This window comes from Myotis davidii, unplaced genomic scaffold, assembly GCF_000327345.1.
Source record: "Myotis davidii unplaced genomic scaffold, ASM32734v1 scaffold122, whole genome shotgun sequence".
NCBI classification, from domain to species: domain Eukaryota; kingdom Metazoa; phylum Chordata; class Mammalia; order Chiroptera; family Vespertilionidae; genus Myotis; species Myotis davidii.
Genome location: NW_006293234.1, coordinates 1,201,233 through 1,209,423, shown reverse-complemented (window position 1 = coordinate 1,209,423; position 8,191 = coordinate 1,201,233). Strand labels below are relative to the sequence as shown.

The window sequence follows — 8,191 nt, the reverse complement described above, 5'->3', positions numbered from 1 at the left end:
TTCGGCGCTCAGCATGCAAGACTGGGCAGCAGCGTCTCTCAGTGGCCTCGGCCTGTAGCCTGTTGATTCTAAGTGTCACTGACCAACCTCCTTCACTATGATTTGGATAGGGCCGTGGTCGGCAAACTGCGGCTCGCGAGCCACATGCGGCTCTTTGGCCCCTTGAGTGTGGCTCTTCCTAAGCCTTAGGAGTACCCTAATTAAGTTAATAACAATGTACCTACCTATATAGTTTTAAGTTTAAAAAATTTGGCTCTCAAAAGAAATTTCAATCGTTGTACTGTTGATATTTGGCTCTGTTGACTAATGAGTTTGCCGACCACTGGGATAGGGAGTGCCCATATGTGGACCTGATATTTCTCACCAGATGTGATTTCTTTGGGACCACAGATTAATAAAGTGGAAAGGATCTGTTTCCTTGATTCCTTTCTACCTGATCCTTCCTCTCTTACTCCCTACCCCTGCTAAGACAGATACGGGGATGGCTGTCTTACCCCTTTGAGAATCGGATGAAAGTGATAGATCCTTCTCTTGGAAAAATCATGAAGACAACATTTTCCAGAGCCTTCACATTTCCCTTCCCCTGCACCCCACCGTGGTCATCCGAATAGGCTCCCAGACCCAGTGCCACCTTTTGACCCCAGGCCTGCTTGTGGTTTTTGTGTTCTTACCCCAAATTGTTAACTTGCTAGCACATCCACTCTTCCATCTGCCATCACTGCTATTATCTGGCCGTGTATCATGAGAGCAGCCTTGGATCACTTGGAGGTTATAATTAAAACTGAAAGCAATTATCTTATACTGAGCCATTCAAATTTAATTGCAAGTATAGTGGCTGAGGACATGGCCGTAGGGGGAGACGGGGCAGGGGGTAGGGGCCAGGCTGTGTGGATTAGAATCCCAGCTCTATCACCGTCTTATAACCTTGAGTAAGTTACTCAGTCTCCCTGTGCCTCAGTTTCCTCATTACAAAATGGGAATGCTATCATATGCTTCCCTCATGAAGTTATTGTGAGGATTAATTTAGGTGACATAGGAACATGCCAAGAACAGTTCCTGGCACAGAGTAAGTGCTATATAAGTATTATTACATTATTATTTCTACTGAAATGACATCATGAATGGGATAATGTGGATTACTAGGAGCAGGAAAATAGATGAGTAAAATCTCCATATGCATTTGACTCACTTTGGAGCCCTGCCAGTACCTGGCGGCCAGGAATAGATTCTCTGCGTCTGTACTGTCTGGTGGGGTAGTCACCGGCTCCCGTGACTGTTAAGTACTGGAAGTGTGACTAGCCTGAGTTGAGATGTACTGGGTCTTAAAGATTTAGCATGAAAAAACACAGTAAAATGTCTCATGAATAATTTTTATACTGGTTACGATGAAATAATATTTTTAATAAATTCGGTTAAAGGAAATGTATTATTAAAATTAATTTTGTCGGTTTCTTTTGCTTGCTTCTTGTGGCTACTAGAAAATATGAAGTTATATACGTGGCTTGTTTTATATTTCTACTGAGCAGCATTGCCTTAGGCTCACCATGATCACGAAAACAACATTTTGTGGTTGCGATAAGGTGGCCACTATTGGGAAGCCTTGTACATGCCTCCCATTGCCATTCAAGTTCTATTGGACCGGCCATTTTTTAAATTAGTTCCTTCGAGGAGCCATGGCTTGGTCCTAGCAGAAGGGGATTGAGGGTTGAAGGCAAGAGCAATAACGAGGGAAGCTTCTGCTCACTTGGAGGGGTTTGGGATGAAAACACTACCATTTATAGTTATACTGGGCTCAGCCTTTCAGCACTCCCTGAAGTGGATGAGAGATTGCTTTCTCTTCAGGAAGTTGAAATATGTCGGCGATAAACTCCCCCTATTCCATCCGGAGCCAGAAAAGGCTGTGCTCATCTTTAAACTAAAAGAATAACCACTCAACATTATGTCAGTCACTTGGGACCGAAAGTGATTCCAAATGTGATTTACTTAGGGAGTGTTCTGTTTAATTCTGTTTCAGATTCACTCCTCCACTTGAAACCCGAAAACGGTGGGCCACACACAGTCTGACTGGTAAGTTCTCTTTCACTTTTAAAACAAAGTGACTGTTTGACATTATTTTTGAAATGACATTCACACTTCTAAATTAGATGCATCTCTACCAGTACTATGATTAGATGTCTATTTATTCACACTATTTTTCCTCTCCCTGAAATGATTTAAGAAGTTTTCATGCCTTAAAAAGAAAAAAAAAATCAATCCATTTTTCTTTTGCTAGGATCATGATCAGGGAACAGATCTGGGATTATGTGCCAAATACTATTAAAATAAAATAAAATTTTTTCTTTTGTAATGGAACTATTTCCAGGCCCCTGTTGATGGTCTGCTTGTTTCAAGCAGTATCCACAACAACAGTGTCACTTCAGCCAAGGAATGCAGACAGTCCCTTGCAGTGTGTTGTAATGAAAATTGGCTCACAGCTATGACATATTAGCTTTCTTATTGCTCTATTTTTTCTCTCATCTCTCTTTGAACCTGAATGTGATTGTTGTGAGAGAAGAGTTCTGGGGTAGAAAACTGCCTTTAGGTCTAGGAAAGTAATATACTTTATAAGTGAAAAAGCTTTGGGGGCTTTCATGTGATATCACTCCCTGATATTGTGGCAGTGCTGTTATTTGCAGTGTGTAGCAGATAGCTTTTGCCGCATAACATACCATTCCCAAATTCACAACCAAAAAATTGAGCTGAAATTTACTGATGCAAAATGACAATCACTTCTTCATCCCACAATTCTGCGGATTGGCGATTTGGGCTGAGCTCAGCTGTGTGATTCTTTTGGTTTCAGGTGGGACTTACTTATATGTCTGTCCATGACCAGAATTGAATCCGAGGACCCTTCAGTTCACCAGCCGGTGCTCTATCCACTGAGCAAAACTGGCTAGGGCCCAAGGAGCATTCAAAATGGGCTCAGTTCAGATTTCTTGCCTGAATCAACTTAGCCAGAAGTAGGTAGTAGACAATAAGCAATACCTATTGGCCATGCCTTGTTTATGTGTTCCTTGAGAGAAGGTAATAGCACCAGAATCACAGGGAATGGGGTCCCCTATGTAAAAAGGTGGATTTTTTTTCCACCAGAAGAAGGAAGAAAAGATAAAATTTCTAGGTACCAGAGTCCACTGATTTAGAAATTCTTAATTTGGGGTCCACTAACCTTGAAAGGTTTAAACTTCGATTCAGCATCAATTACATTGACTACCCATTGCAAATTCCGTGTCATGATCAGACTAGCCACAGCGAGCATTCGGAGAGGATGAGAATAAATGGTTCCATTGCAGGTAGATAGCTTTTGACCCGAGGACCTCAGGACCCATAGGAGTGGATATTAACCTGGAGACAATGTATGGTCTTCAGTGGATCTATAATCCATGGAAGGAATCAACGAATGGGCTTCTATAATTATTATTATTTACTTTTTTACTGGAGAAAAGGATCATGCTTCTATCATTTCTCATAGGATTCCATGGTCCCTTGCTGCTTAAGAGCCATGGCTTCAGACTTATTTGAATTGTTTTAGATTTGGCTGGTGTAATTTTATGTGTTCATTTCTTGTCCTGGCTCCACTAGTGAAGTTTAGCGTCCATGATAAACATAGCTCCTTATGGAGCGGAGACAGTGATGTCAGTGGCTGAGTATGTTGCATTAAATTACATGTTGAGGTTTTTAGGCATATATGTCAACTCTTCAGAGTTGTAGTTGCCATGTACCTAATGCTTACTTTGGTGCCAGGCTCAATGCTAAGTGTTTTACATGCATTATGGAACTATATACTTAATACACATGACTATAATTCTGCGAACCTCGGGTCTGTGTATAGTACCACCTGCTGGAACCAACTCCTTCCAGCTGTCTCCCTGGAAACACCGGATACAGACTCTAAGTTTCTCTTTTTCTTTATGTCTGCTGTTCTGGGCCCACCTGTCTCCACCTTCCCACCTCCAGATGATAGAGTCATAGAATCTCAGAGTTGGGAGTGACCACTAAGATCACAAAATGCAGTGGTTTTTGGACTCCGCCCTTTGGTTTTCTAGCTCAAGGACACCTGAGAAAGAGGAGCAGGACCCAAGTCCCTGTCCTGCTTCGGTCACAACTATCTGCTGAAATCCACTCACCTGGGACGATAAAAGAGTTCAGGGTTAGAGGTCAGACATGAGGCCGAGTCCAGGCTACTGCTTTACTTATCTTTCTGTGTGACTCTGGGAAAACTGCCTAACCTCTCTGAAGGGGAAATTTACAAATCCCCTTCATTTGAAAAGGGGATAATAATACCAGCCTGATGGAGTTGTTAGGGGGACTGAATGATGTAAGAAGCTCTGTAAAGATCTTGACCTGTGCCTCGCACATAGTCAGTGCTTAGTGAAGGTTAGCTGTCACTAGCACATGGCACAGTGTGACTTGTGGCACATAACTAAGATGCAGCTTTATTCTCGTCTCCCACTGTTCCTCTAAAGTTATTCAACGGGCTGTGTTCTCCCCGGATTCCTGATAAAAACTTGGTCAGGCCTATGACTTTTCTGGTTACTCTTAGGTAATGAAAAGTCCTAAGGCCACTTTAAGTGACACACACACACACACACACACACACACACACTCACTCACTCACTTTGGAACCTGGAAATGCTCGCCATATTCTAGGGACAGTCAGTATTCATTCCAAGAGGAGACTTTCCTCCATCTTGCCAGTGAGGTCCCCTCCTCCAGCTGCCCACCCACCGCCCCAGGCCTCCCCAGGTGCAGGCGGGCAGAGAGAGAAAGTTCTTACCTGACTGCTCCCTTCCCACCTTGCACTGGGTTCTCTGAGCCTGGCTAACAGGGAAGGGACTCTGCTCTCTTGGCTGCTTCTGTGGCTTTCTCAAGGACCCCACTGGAACTTTCCGTCCGGGACCTCCCAGGACTCGGCAGTGCCTCTCCTTCTGCAGCTGCTACGTCTGCCAGCAGCTTCTGGCTTCCATTCAGATGTTCTCTTTGGGGGCCTCTCACCCTCAGGCTGAAGCCCTCTTGGGTAGAACCTGTTTTTAAAGACCCCCAGGCTGGCCTTCCTGGTGCCCAGAGTTAATGATATTCCTTTAACCGCCCCCTGCCCCCCCATGAGGGGAGAGGACAAGCAGTCACTCTGTCCTCTCTCGCCTTTGACTAGGCCACTTTGTCCCCTCCCTCCCCAACTCACACTTGGTTTCTCAGGCAGGTGTCACATACCAGTCCCCACACTCCAGGAGGCGCATACCAAGCCCTCCAGATGTTGCCTTTGAAACCCTCTCTCCAAGGCCCCCTCCACCCACCCACCTTCGGGAGGCCAGGATCTGAGCATTTCTGAGGAATCTGCCTCAAAATGCCCCATCCCTTTCCACCGTCCTGAGCCCGTTTATGTTCTCCTTCTGGGTCTTTCTGCCAGCGAGGCCAACTGCTTTAAGATTTACACAAAATGGCCTGGCCCCTTGCTCTGGAATTTCCCATCTGTTGAATCTTGATGCGGCCGTGGAAACGTCCCCTTTAGGCTCTTGTGATCGTCACTGTAATTCCCCAGCGCAAGGCATCCTCTTCGGCCCCGTGCACGCTGTCCGTCATCCTGCGCTGGAAGCCTGTCCAGGCGGGGCGCGCCCTCCTGAGCATCCCATTCGGATGTCGGATAACTTGGAATTGTGGGAAAGGTGTTGCTGCTGTGAAGCTCGGCCTGGCTCCGGGAACGCCCCATGCGTGGGGCCTGAGGAAATCTGCCTGGGTGGGAGAGATTCTGAGTGGCAGCCAGGCTTTCGCTGGCACCCTGGTCTCCAAAACCACAGAGAGGCCTTGCGCCTCGTCTCTGGGTGGGTTTTCTCCACCGTCACACGAAGTGCACTTGACAATAACCCCAAGAGGAAGCTGGTATTTGGAAACACTGTGCTCAGTGGCCATTTTTCATGCTCATGACATAGTGTCTCTTGATCTGAGAGCTGATTTCCGGTGCTTCATGGGGCCATGTTAATCAGGGCTCCATCCAGAGTTTATGAACTCTGCAAAGTCAAGGCTTGTAGCATGTGCCCCTCTGACCTCCAGAGACACCCCGGCTGGCTCGGTTGGTTGGAGCGTCATCCCATACACCAGAAAGATTGTGGGTTTGATTCCTGGTCAGGGCACATACCTAGGTTGCAGGTTCGATACCTGGTCAGGGTGCTTATGGGGGGCAACTGATCAATGTTTCTCTCTTACATTGCTATTTCGCTATCTCTCAAATCAATAAGCATATCCTCAGGTGAGGATTAAAAAAAATATATATATATATATATATATATTTTAAGGGAAGCAGTGCAGCCACTCCCATTGGTTGGTCAACAAGTGTTTATTGAGCATCTGCTATGTGCTTGGGGCAGTGTGAGAGGGAGCAGAACCGAAGGGAGACTCCAGGCCACCGACCACCTGCATGGCTCCCCAGCTCCTCAGCTGAGCCTCAGGACCTCACGCTGGCATTGTGTGAACAAGGGAAACCTCTCACCAATGCTCCTCCACCCGCAGGGCCAGCGGCAGAGCAGTGCCAGCATGGAGCTTAGGCTTCAGGGCCTGGCAGTGCCAAGGACCCCTCCGGAGCCTGTAGCTCATGTGATAGTCCTAACGTTTGCATTCCTTTTCTAAAACATTACATAAGGCTCAGGACCCACAAACACTGCATCTGTCCCTGGGCCAGGGAGAACTGTCACCCTCTTTGGGTCTTTCCCTCAGCTCTGTTTCACTATCACCAAGACACTAAATCTCCAGTTGCCTTCTCCCTCGAGAATAGGCTTTGCCCCGTGTGTGTCATCTTCTGCACCTGAACCTGAGTTCCCCTGGGAGCTCCTAACCCTTTACGTAAATGAGGGGGCGGGGGGCGCATTGAGGAATTGCCGTCTGGGGTCCTTCCTGGCCACCAGACACCCTCCACAGAGTGGGAAGGTCCCACCATCACTGCAGGAAGGCAGGGGAGGTGTTCTCAGACCTCCAGACTTTGTGGTTGATCCGAGGGAGCCCCTGCAGAGGAGCGGGTAGGAGGGAGCCAGGCCTGCCTGCATGAGGGCGGTATCAGCTGTCCAATAGAGGCCCAGCGAAAACTTCTCCAAAGAAAGAAAAAAGAAGAGGCGTATCCTTGAAGCGATGTCAGTTTTGGCAAAACCGTAATCCTGATCTCAAGCTGTAGGAGAATGGGCCAGCCCGTCTAGAACTGTGCGGATGAAGTGTTCTGCTCACTCTTGGCCCTTAATCATGGCCCTTCCCTCTCATTCCACAAAAGGCCTGAAGTGCTTTTCTAATCACCCAGGATTCAGTGTATTGAGAAGGAGTGGGAGGAGGGAAAGGCCTTTTTATATGCGAGCATCTTTCTAACACTACCTGAAAATCCAAGTTTGAAAATAAGGTCCCTTTTCAGCGAAATGCTGGCCAACTTCGCCCCCTGGAGGAGAAATGGAGAACTGCTTAAAATGAGCCCCGTAGGGCAAACTCAAAGGCTAACATGGGCCAAATAAACAAGGTTTAAGTTTAAGCGGGCCACAAAAAAAAACAAACGCTTCAACTTTCATAGAAACGTAGATTTCTTTCAATAGAGACATGACCCGAATATGTAGCTTGGATTGTGTTTTCTTAATAAGTGCTTTCATATTGAAAATCTGTCTTTTGTTCGCCAAGTGGACGTTCATTTGTGTCCCTGGATGAGTGTTTGTCACCCTCATTGTTTCCGATCTCCCAAGTGGAGGGACAATCCTGGCATTCATATTAGTGATGCTCATAATAGTGTTTTGTTGTGTGTTTTTTTACCTTTCTCTGGTTAGCAACTCTGAGCTGCACTACAGGAAATGGCATGTTAAGAGGGTGTTACATCAGATTAATTGCCTATTTGGGGGCTGTTTTTCCACAAAAGAAGGATGTGGAAAGAAAAGAGTGTACAAACACCTTCTGAGTTACTGTGATTTCTTTTTCAATATTTGGCAGAGGTATCTAATGCTTATTGGTCATATTTTTATATGTTTGTGCCTAATTTGTCATTTCATGTAATTTTTATGTAAGAAAAAACTTTTTGACAGTTCTGTTTGCTTTTTTCCCTGGTGCGTAGAAATAAACTGTCCCAAGCACTAACAGGCATTATTAAGGGGGAGGGGTGCATACATTTCCCGCAGGATTCCTTCCTGGGAGAATAAAA

At 46.0% G+C, this 8,191-nt stretch overlaps 1 protein-coding gene across 1 annotated transcript in view; it reads left to right on the top strand.

Annotated features, from left to right (window-relative positions):
- The window catches only part of GNG12 (guanine nucleotide binding protein (G protein), gamma 12), an 89,173-nt gene that overhangs the window by 2,250 nt on the left and 78,732 nt on the right, over positions 1 to 8,191 (top strand). The window contains exon 2 of the mRNA XM_006766909.2: positions 2,015 to 2,067. The gene's annotated coding sequence lies outside the window, so the exon portion shown is untranslated. The remainder of the gene's footprint in view (positions 1 to 2,014; positions 2,068 to 8,191) is intronic.